The sequence below is a fragment of the Amblyomma maculatum genome, chromosome 1 (assembly GCF_055883805.1).
Source record: "Amblyomma maculatum isolate TAMU_Amacu chromosome 1, ASM5588380v1, whole genome shotgun sequence".
Lineage (NCBI taxonomy): Eukaryota > Metazoa > Arthropoda > Arachnida > Ixodida > Ixodidae > Amblyomma > Amblyomma maculatum.
Window position 1 is genome coordinate 334,082,793 of NC_139344.1, and position 11,164 is coordinate 334,093,956.

Consider the following 11,164-nt stretch of genomic DNA (forward strand, 5'->3'; position numbering starts at 1 on the left):
ACGTAGCATCATCGTGGCTTTTCGTGGTCGAATCACTTCAGAGGCACTCGCTGAGGAAAGTAGCTGGTTGCAATCCCACTTCTGAGAAACGTTCTGTAGTCGACACAGTCGTTAAAACAAGATAACGGAACGGATTTATTGTCCCTTCGTTTATGGGCTTGGTGCGCTGCAGCTTTGGCCGAACATGTGGCGCCGTCTGGGAGGCGCCGCTGTAAAAGGCGGCTGTCTGGATCCGCAACCGTGGGTAGCGCCGACGCTGTGTTCCGATTTCTTTTTCGTTCCCCGTAAGAATAAAAAATAAACAGCGACTGAAACAAGGGCCTGTACTTACTTAGTCATTTCGAATCTCATATCGCACCCATTGCTTTTCGTTTCGGCTGCGCATTTCCCACTTTTCTTTTTTTTTTTTTTTTTGTACAGTACTTGACGCTAGGTTTCTTTCAAGCATGCACGAGCGATCTCTTTGTATCGAGCGCGCAACACGCGAAAAACACAAACAAAAAAAAAACGGGTCTTTTTTTTTTTTTTACTTCTGGACCCAACTCGAGCTCTAAAAGTTGTAACAACTACTAAAAGTTGTTGTAACCAGCGCTGGCAGGTCTTCGGACACAGCCTGTGTTGTAGAGAGCGCGGAGCCAATTCCTGCCCAACGGGAGCCTTTTTTTTTTTTTTTTCTAACGACTTCCTAATGATAGTTCCCAGCTGTTCTCGGTGCTCGCTTTTGGGAAGCCTAGCCTGACGTAGAAGACGTAGAAGCACGACATGGAGAGCGAAGCACATTGCAGGAGTGCGCGCTTGCTGACTTGACACACGTTCATGGCTCCCCGCAAAGAGAAAACGTCCTTTTAAACTAACAGCTCGATCTGCTGTTGTGTTTACGGGTGTCATAATAGTTATAAAAAAAAATCGTCGGGAGGCAATCGAAAATCAAGTTGTTGTTTTTTTGCGGTTTCCTTGGAAATCATACGAGAGCGATGTGTCGCATCGTTAACAGTGGCACCCGGCCTTGCAGATGCAACAAGGCATCCGTGATATTGCGTGGGTTTGCCAACAACTACATACAAAAAAAAATGAATTACATATGTGGTGAAGAGACGCCGAAAGGGCCGAATAAAACTTACCTCCAAGCTGACGTCGTATAAGGCGGTTTTCATTTCGTTAGCGCATTTTCTGAAGATATCCGAGGGCCCTTCTGCACTGTGAAGTTCCCCGTGCACTCCACGCACGTGCTGGCTTCGTACAGTTTCTGACCACGCACCAAGTCTTAAATCAAGTGTCAACATTCCCGATCACGCGAAATCCCCCGAACAGCACGCGCTGTGGAGCTTGCTCATCTATGGCTGTTTTTCCGCGCACTGAACAGTCACCACTTATTTCGACGCATCGAGTAGAAAATAAAAACTACAGTAGAACTGCCGAGCGCCGAAAAAGCACGTGCACGCGAGGCCCGACGCCTTAGGGTACATCTCCATATACAGCCTGCTCGTCTTGTCCTGGGGAAGACGTGATTTCTTTTTTTCTCTTTCTTTTTTAAGAGCCTTTCAATTGACCAACGGAGCCCAGCTCTCGGCTGTCGCTTCTGGGGGGGTCTAGCATGCCGTTTCCACATACACTGCCACCGAGGGGAAAAGCCAGTGCTGCGCATTGCACACTGGCTTAGTTTTAGTTTATTTATCTCCTTACTTTCAAAGTGCCATATTGTTCGGGTTCCGAATTCCTACTTCAAAGGGGAAAAAAAAAAAAAACGTAGAGCCGCCAGCAGAAGCGCTCGCGCGCCGACGATGCGCTGCGCCCAAAGCGCCGGCGGCCTTCTACCAGACGGCATGAATGGGTAGCGGCTTTCTTCGCTTTGTTTTTGGTTTATTTTTCAACACGCACACATGGTGCATGTGTCTGTTATGTACGCGTGTGACACGAGGCAGGAAATGACCGACAAAAGTTTTCTTCTCATAAGGTTTCTGCCGAGAAGAGTAGACTTCGCGTTCACTCCGCCGCATCTCTTCGACGAGCAGACATACCACATATGGGTGCGCCGGCGGGAGGTGGCGCTACTTGTTCCGGAGCAGTGGCGCCTCCATACCAGCGCACTAGGCCCATAGCACTCACTCGCACGGCGTACAGAACACACACTGTCCGAAAAGGGTCCGTTTGGGTGACGGCACGGTCCATTCGGTCCCTCTCAGCCCACCCTTTCCCACCCCCCGTCTAGTCCGAGGCGGGAGTCCGGAGAGGGTCTGCGCGCATTCCGTCCGTGGACCCAAAGTGCGTGGCGTCTCTGTCGACAACAATGCCGAAGAGGCGAAGTGGCTGGCGTAGTGTAGTTATTGCTACAAAAGATAAGGTTAGCAGTTTCGTCTACCGACATTTCGGTAGCGACACGTCGTCGATGTCGTTTAGCGGCTTGGCGGCGTCTCATCGCGAAGCGTTCCTCTCGTTCTTCGGGCGTCTCGGCCACCTGCTTAGCCTTTCTCGCCTCGTTTTCTACGCTGTCAGCCGGCCTTGTACCATGCGACTTTTGGATCGGAAGACTCAATTTCCCGCAACTTGTACAGCTGCCGTGACGCCGCTCACCTTCCGTGGTGCGCATCTGAGGAGCGAACGCATCGCCGCGCGGCGCGACTCAGCGCATGCGCAGTGCGGCGCATAGCGAAGTGATGACGTTACGCTCGGTGGACTCGGCGCGCGGTGCACACCTGTGGCTCCGGCGCAACTGGTTGCCATGGTAACGGCGCATGCGCAGTAGTGGCCTCTACCGGGATCCGCGAAATGGGCTTCTACTGCCCTAGTGTAGCTTTCGCTACAAAACGCGTCGTCTGTGGCTACTCCGGACAGCCTGTGCCGACCGGTGCTGTTGCTCGGATATTCGTGCCAGAGCAAGAGTGCACATGCATGGGTTCTTCAAAGACTCCCGAGGCTCGTTTTTGTGAAACGCTGGCACCCCATTAAGAAAACCTTTTTTTTTTCTTACTCAGAACGCCCTTCGCCATCAACAGAGCAGTTCATACACAGGTCATTGTTTAGTGCTTTTATATGCTGTGAGCATATAATCGTTAACTAGTACCTAAACAATGCGACTGCATCTCATGCTACTCAATGGCACCAGGCTTCTTCCCGGGATTAAAGTGGTGGTTATTAATTAATTTTTTTCGGAGCTGTCATGCCAATTAAAGAAAATAACTGGACAAGCTAAAGTTTTCTCACCACATTATTCTAAATTGGGGAATAACGTTCTTTCAAAATGAAAATAACTGCTTTATTGAAGTCTGCCCATTCAGTGTTTCACTTGAAGCCAGCATCGTAGATGATGCGGAATAGAGGAGAATAGACATCGCATCACCATGAACTCGTAGAGGCTTCCTGGCTTTATGAATGCCGTCTTCTCGGTATCCTGGTATCAATGTACCAGGAGCCGCTCTTTTCACTCACTCCAGACTCAGCGGTGAGAAGTGCTTTCTGTGGCAGAGCCTGTCCAGTATATGCGGCCGATGCAAGCGCGGAAGGAAGCATTTGCAAGTGGCTGAGATTCAAGATAATTTCCATGGGCGCACGTTGAGTCACGCAAAACGATAAAGCCGCTGCTAGATTCAAGATAATTTCCACGGGCGCACGTTGGGTCACGCAAAACGATAAAGACGCAGATTTATCCTTTGATGTGTGACGAAAGATGCTCACAGAATAATCTCAAATGATCTCAGCCATAGGCAAGTACGCGAGTCTCTATCCTTCGCTTTGAGCAACAACAAACATTAAAGAGTCGCTACATTATCGTGACCCCCTCCCCGACGTCTCATATGAACCGACGCCGCCATTAAATAGTCATCCGATTACAAATTCACATGGTTCATTTAAATGCCCCAGTTATACAGTTAAACAAGGTGCGACTGAACCCTTCAGTACACGTTCTTTATAGGACTGAAACTAATGCTAACGATATGTGCCGGGTCTTGCAGGGGCAGACGGATTGGTTGCTCGTCATATACCCCGGCTCGCTGTCACAGCACTTCACCCAGGAAGAGCAAAGGGGAACCGCGTTCGCCGAGTACCTGCGTCACCACTTGGCCAGGGGCTTCGGCAGCAGCTCTGACATCATCGCGGCCTTCCCCGGCTTCCGGCGACAGGTCGAGACAGCCACGTCCGTGCTCAATTCGCCGCTCAACTCCACCAAGTACCCGTGGCTCAAGTTCACTTTCGCCGAAATAAACCAGCACGCGCCCAACATCAACGCCACACACTGGATCGACACAATCAACAAGCACTTCGCCGCGTACGACGTCAGATACCACAACGACTCGATCATATTCGTCACGGACCGGCGGGTAATCGACGCGCTCAACGCGCTGCTGGTAAAGAGCAGGTTCAAGTTCAACCTTCCCGTGACCTCGTACATCGCGTGGAAGTTTATCGAGTTGTTCGGCTGGGCCCTGGACGACAAGATCGCCGAGATGCACTTTGGGGAGACGGACAGGGATATGCTTCAAGAAGCGCGCCGCGTGGCCTGCTCGAGTTTCGTGGAGCGCACGTTCGCGTTCGCCATGAGCGCTCGATACCTGTTCGACAGCGTCGAAGGGATCACCAGGGGCCTTGTCAGCTCCCTGATCACCTCCATTCAGGTGAAACCTGCTTTGCTTCATACGATGCCTGTGTAGTTGTGTTCTTACGAAAGTTTTCCAGTGTAGTCATAGAAGACCTGCTGCCGTGGTTTACGTTTATCGACCACTGTTTCGAGGAGCGCCTAGTTATGCACTGACAATCAATAAGATCAAACTGGGCTAACTTAATCGGGTGCGACTGTGGCTGATGTTTTCATACAGTCATTCTGTAAAGGCCTATGGTTGCCCAGTTAAAAAATTTTTGGCAATGCATTTAGTTCCGAAGGTCGACAAGCGTATACAACACTTTGTTATTTATGGCTTAGAGTGGGGGTGGTAGAGCAAGAAAACGCCTGAGATCAAGCCTGGTATATACCGTATTTCCTTTAACCTCTATGGATTTTTATTTCCGTATTAAACTGCAATAGAAACCTCGTTTTTTTTTCTTTTCTTTTTTGCAGTTATATTGTTCAGAAAACGGACATTTTGACAGCTCTAATATTAAAGTAATAATTAAACAGAATGAACTGATTATGTTTTATATTGAAGTCAGGAGAGAACGATAAATAGCAAGATTGAAGGCCATCAAAAGCGAAGGCAAAGCTAGTTATATTTTTTAATAGCAATGCGGATCGAAATATTGAAGGTCAAAAATTCACATTTGAAAGCTGTTTGGGTTGGCTTTAGAATGTGCAAAATGGCGTCGCTGCGCGTGATTGTCGCCAGGATCAAATTAACTCCTTCTGTATCGTAATAAACAAGAAGCGTCTGTATTTCATGCATAAGAAATTACAGTGATGCCATTGAATAGTTATGCAATCAGGGAAATCTACCTCAACAAGATTTCAACGCAAAGCACACTGCCGATTCAGAAAATGTAAACCAAGGCACCTTTGAACCTGATGCACTTTGATTTCGTAATAAAACCTTGTCCCCTAAAATTAAAAGAGAATGGATGAGCAATTTCTGGTTCACTACTCATCTAATTATTTATTCAATCAGGAGCGTAATGTGTGTCTTGCTGTACAATGCATTTGCACAAGCCGAACCAAACCGATGCTTCACTCAGTTTTTAAAATATAGAAAGCGCCAACATAGAAGAAAATCATCCGATGTAACGTATAATTTTTAAAGGTTACTATCTGGACCATGACGCAGCTCTAGTTCCTTCCCTATCTATCTGGTAGATTGCGCAGTAGAAACAGAGGGCTGGTGTAGCTAACTGAAGCTACTGCGTTGAAAGCTGCAGATGAGAAATTTAGCTTGGAGAAACTGAAGCGGAAGAAAATAGCGGGATTCTTACAGAATATTGCCCATCTAGACACGATGTAATTAGAAAAGGTTGACCGCTAAGCTTGCGTTATAAGTTATATACATCGTCTTCAACAGTAACCATGTACTAGAAGACTGAATGCATGGTAGACGAAGTTTAACTTTCAAGACGTTAATGAGACGAAGCCAAGATTGACTCATGCAGACTAATCTCGATAACGTCAGTTATACACAAGTCTGAAAAACAGGCTACCAAGACAGAGCTCCAAGCATAAAAAAAAAAAAAAAAAGCTTTAGTGCTAAAAAAGAAACTTGGAATTCAACTACGGCGGTCGTTTATTATATATCATGGCTTCTACAGAATTCTGCCAGCCTGCATATAAGAGCTTTGCTGAGCTGACAATGAATCTTTTCTGTAAAACGCTTAGAAAGTGTAATTTCAGACTGGTACAAGAACCTTTCTTTGCTTTCAGGACTCCATGCTTGACTTCACGGACAACTCGGATTGGATGGACCCCAAAACCAAGGGTGACTTCAAGCTTAGGGTGTCCGACATTGAACGCACCATATGGATAACCGGCATTAGCGCGTATCCTGGCAAGCTGACGGCCCTGTACTCACACTTTCCAGTCATGACACACAACTTCGTGGTCAATTGGATCGAGAGCAACGCAGCTTTGGCCCGCCGCTTGGTGAGGCTGCTGGCAGACGAATCCTCGGCCACATCCGAGTCCGACAGGAGGACGGCGTACGCGGAGTACAGGGCCAACTCGGACCCATCGCAATCTACCTACCTGTACCACCTGAACAGCATAATTATACCTATGAGCCTACTGTTCAAGCCAATGTATGTGCCTGAAGGTACGCAGGCCATGAACTACGCCGGCTTTGGAGCACTGTACTCGCAGATGCAGATCAAGTTGCTGGACACGGTCGGGATTCATTTCAACGAGCGTAGGGAGCTCAGTTCGTGGATGACGGCCGGTCCGATGGCACGCTACGACGCCAAAGTCCGCTGCTTCTTCTCCAGGGAGGCCCAGGTGAGAGAGATGGACGACGCAGCGCAATTACAGGTCACCTTAGAACAGCATTTGCCACGTCCGATCCTCTATAAGGAATACAAGTTTTGGCTAGGTGGTGCCTCCTTTGAGTTAGAAGTAAGAGCGGAACGATGGACAAAAGCTCTGACGTCAGCACACTTGGTTGGAACAATCACCATGCGATTGCTGTGATGAGACTTCTATGTTCAGCGCAGCAGTTGCCAATGGTACTTGCCTGCTCTGTAGCAAAGGGACACAAAAGTTTTGTAAAATTACGATTGGAGCCAACCTCCTAAAGAACAGTCGTTCTAATAAGCACATTAATGAACGCATCTCATGCACTTAGACACTCGCTAAGAGAACGATAGACAGTTGCGCCGTTTTTGGACAATTCCCTTAGCAGCACATCATTCAAGTAGCCAGAGACTATACACGCTTAATTCTAGCCGACAGAGCGAGAACCAAGAGCGTTCGTTGTCAGCAGAATCGATATGACGAACACCGGACAGCTCATTTTATATGCAACAACATGTAACGCAGCTGGTCATTCCAGGCATGCAGCAATTTTCGTCTCTGATAGCCCGTGCAAGCAAATAAACTCACTGGAATGGAGAACAGAAAAAAAAAAAAAGTACTCTGAACCTGATTCTCTCCTGCATGCAATGGTAATCTGTCCCTATCACCGTATAGAGATGATTGAAAAAATGCACTGCGCTAAAAAAGACGACGACTAAACACTTGAAGAACTGGGCAAGCGCAGACTCACAACTAAGTTTATTCGAACAAACAGACGAGATATATACAGAGAAACAAACAGATGCATCTGCGCGGAATTGCCAGATTGTTAAAAAACCCATTACGTTTAAAGTCTATCAACGTATAAAAATGCACACTCTGCACAGAAGGCTGGCTGATGCACCTATCGCCTTGTTTCATGACACAGTCATCATCATCATCATCAGCCTGACTATACCCACTGCAGGGCGAAGGCCTCTCCCATATTTCTCTACTTAACCCGGTTCTGTGCTAGCTACATCCACTTGACTCCCGCGAACTTCTTAACCTCATCCGCCCAGTGCGCCCACCTAACTTTCTGACGCCCCCTGCTACGCTTTCCTTCTCTTGGAATCCAGTTTGTTACCCTACGCGACTATCGGTTATCCTCTCTTCGCACTACATGTCCTGCCCATGCCCATTTCTTCTTATTAATTTCCACTAGAATGTCGGTAACTTTAGTTATTTCTCTGACCCACTCTGCACGTTTCCTATCTCTTAATGTTACCCCTACCATTTTTCGTTCCATAGTCCTCTGGGTTATCCTTAACTTAAGTAGGTCTCTCCTGGTTAGCCTCCACGTTTCAGCCCCATAGGTGAGCACAGGTAAGATGCCACTGTTGTATACTTTCCTCTTGAGCGATACCGGTAAGCTGCTAGCCATAATCTGCGAGTACTTGCCAAATGCGCTCCATCTCAATCTTAATCTTCTTGTTATTTCCTTTTCATGGTCCGGATCTGCGGTTACTACCTGTCCTAAGTAGACATCAGGTGACAGAAAAATGCTCGGAATATAACCAGCCCTGATACATATATCATTCATTGATTACGAAAAAGCGAAAAAGCATTTGACTCAGTTGAAACTTCGGCGGTGATGCAGGCATTGCGAAATCAGGGGGTAGACGAGCCGTACGTGAAAGTGCTGGAATATATATATATAGTGGCTGCACAGCAACCATAGTTCTGCATAAAGAAAGTAACAAAATTCCCATCAAGAAATGTGTTAGGCAAGAAGACACAATCTCCCCAGTAGTATTCACAGCTTGCTTAGAGGAAGTATTCCGAGACTTGGAATGGGAGCAGTTAGGGATAAGGGTAGATGGAGAATACCACATTAATCTGCGATTTGCTGATGACATTGCCTTGCTAAACAACTCGGGGGATGAACTGCAAATAATGATTGATGACCTAGACAGGAAAAGTAGAAAGGTAGGCTTGAAAATCAATATGCAGAAGACTAAGGTAATAAATAGTTCAACAGCCTCGGGAATGAACAGCAGTTTACATTAGATAGCGAAGTACTGGAAGTAGTAGGCGATTATGCCTACTTAGCACATGATACCGTAGGCCTCCTTAACTTCTCGCGTTAGTTTATCTCCGTATGGTGGAAAAGAATTCTAGTCTGTGAAAACAACGGGTAGCAGCTTTGTCTATCTTTATTACCATTTTGATTTTTTTCTTTAGATGCATTTCCTGCAATGCACAGCCACGTGTGAATAATTGTCGGATGATATGGCCCCCAAAGGCTCCTTCAGTCGAACATTTATGCATCGGCCCGTCTGGCCAACATACACCTTACCGCAAGATAAAGGCAACTCATACACAACCGCGCACACGCAGGGAACATACGCGATCTGTGCTTAATACTACACTGAAATGGGCCAATACTCTGGGATGAATCAAATTTTCGCTGTACACGGGGATACAATCTGGCCAATTTGAAGGGTGCAGAAAAAGCCACTCTAATCCCATAACGATCGGCCACATTCTTTGTTATGAGAGAGTTAATGCTTATAAAGGATGACAGAAAGCTTCTTTGCAACACGCGAATCGTTGCGTTGGCCGTTGAGCGGTTTTAAAGTTATATTTTACATATTGATACGTGGCGAGGTTAGTGCACGAAGGGTAGTCCAGGTTGACGCAGCACACAAAGCACAGAATCACAACAGCGTTAACCTTCTTCTAGCACTAAACGTTGCTACCACTTTGTCGTCGTCTGTGCCACCGTTTCTGATCGTTGTCTTCTTTATAGCGTCCAGCGATGCAGGGCATATATGTCACATTACCTTGATAAAACTTGAAACGTAATGTTTTTTTTTAATTTTTTTTTAACAATCTGGCGGTTCCACGCAAGTGCATCGGTTTGTTTGTATATATATCTCGTCTGTCTGTTCGAATAAACTTAGTTGCGAGTCTGCGCTTGTCCAGTTCTTAAGTGTCTAGTCATCGTTTTTTTTTTTTTGTGCAGTGCATTTTTTCAATCATGTCTAATTACCAACTCGCCCAACTTTCTACCTTACTACAGTATAGAGAGGTGATTTATCTATACCACAGTAATGTTTATTAAAGTCCTACTCATCCCCCCTGCCACTATTACAACCTGAAGTACGAGGTGAGTGGGTCAAGGGATCGTTAATTTTTATATGCCGAAGCAAAGATATATGGTCGACTGGGCATACAGTGGAGTCAGCCAGATATGTATAGATTTCTGGCTCCATTTCGATCCGAGGTTCGCGGACAAAAAGATAATAAAAAAAAAAAAGCTGGCCACATGACCACGTCCAGGTCGTTCATATAAGCTGCAAAGCGAGCACTACAATTTTATATTATGGGAAAGTGGTCATGCGTCTCCGGAAGAGCCCAGTCAGTGAGTTTCCTTTTATGTCATGTACTAAAATTATGTTGCTACCGCTGCTACTACTGCCGCCACACTAAAACATACGACAATAACAAGGGTAATGCTAATGTAATGATAAAAATAGCCCTTCTACGACTGAAGCTGTTTTTACATTTCAGACGAACGTTGCATCTACCTGCTTATACAAGCCAAAGCGTTATAACATTGACAGTAGTTGTCGAGATCCGAGTGAACCAAAGACGTCAACCGCGATGCTTGGATCGGTTAGACTGTGGTGGATGTCGATGATGCAGGTGGACCTGTGGGAGCGGCTGGCCTTCCAGGTGGTGCTCAAGGCGTTCCAGCAGAGCAAGTCGGAGGCGCATGCGCACGGCATCCGACTGCAGGGCCTGGAGGAGTTCTCCGATGACGCCATCTTCTACATGAGCTACTGCTACATCAGCTGCGCCCGCTACACCGCCAGGAGGAGGGTGGTGCGCCGGCCGCAAGTGTGCAACGCCATCATCGAAACCGAACACTTTCGCAAAACTTTCAAGTGCCCGCCGCGCACTCAGAGCCACGCGAACGAGTGCCCCAGGTTCTGGTAGAGGACGCCCACTTCGTTCCTCTATTTTGCTCGTGTATCGCCCACTATGACTTACGCAGTGCGGTACACGTGTTTTTATGTAATTTTATTATTGCACGGAAGCGTGTAGAGTTATCACGACCGAATGATCTGTTTTGCGGTTCGTGCATACAGATAAAAAACTGTGCATGCATGTTACAGTGTTATAAATTTCTACGTGAACTTTGTGTAAATGATTGACGGCATTGCCCACGACTTGGTCCTCCGCACACAAGGCGCCACTCAG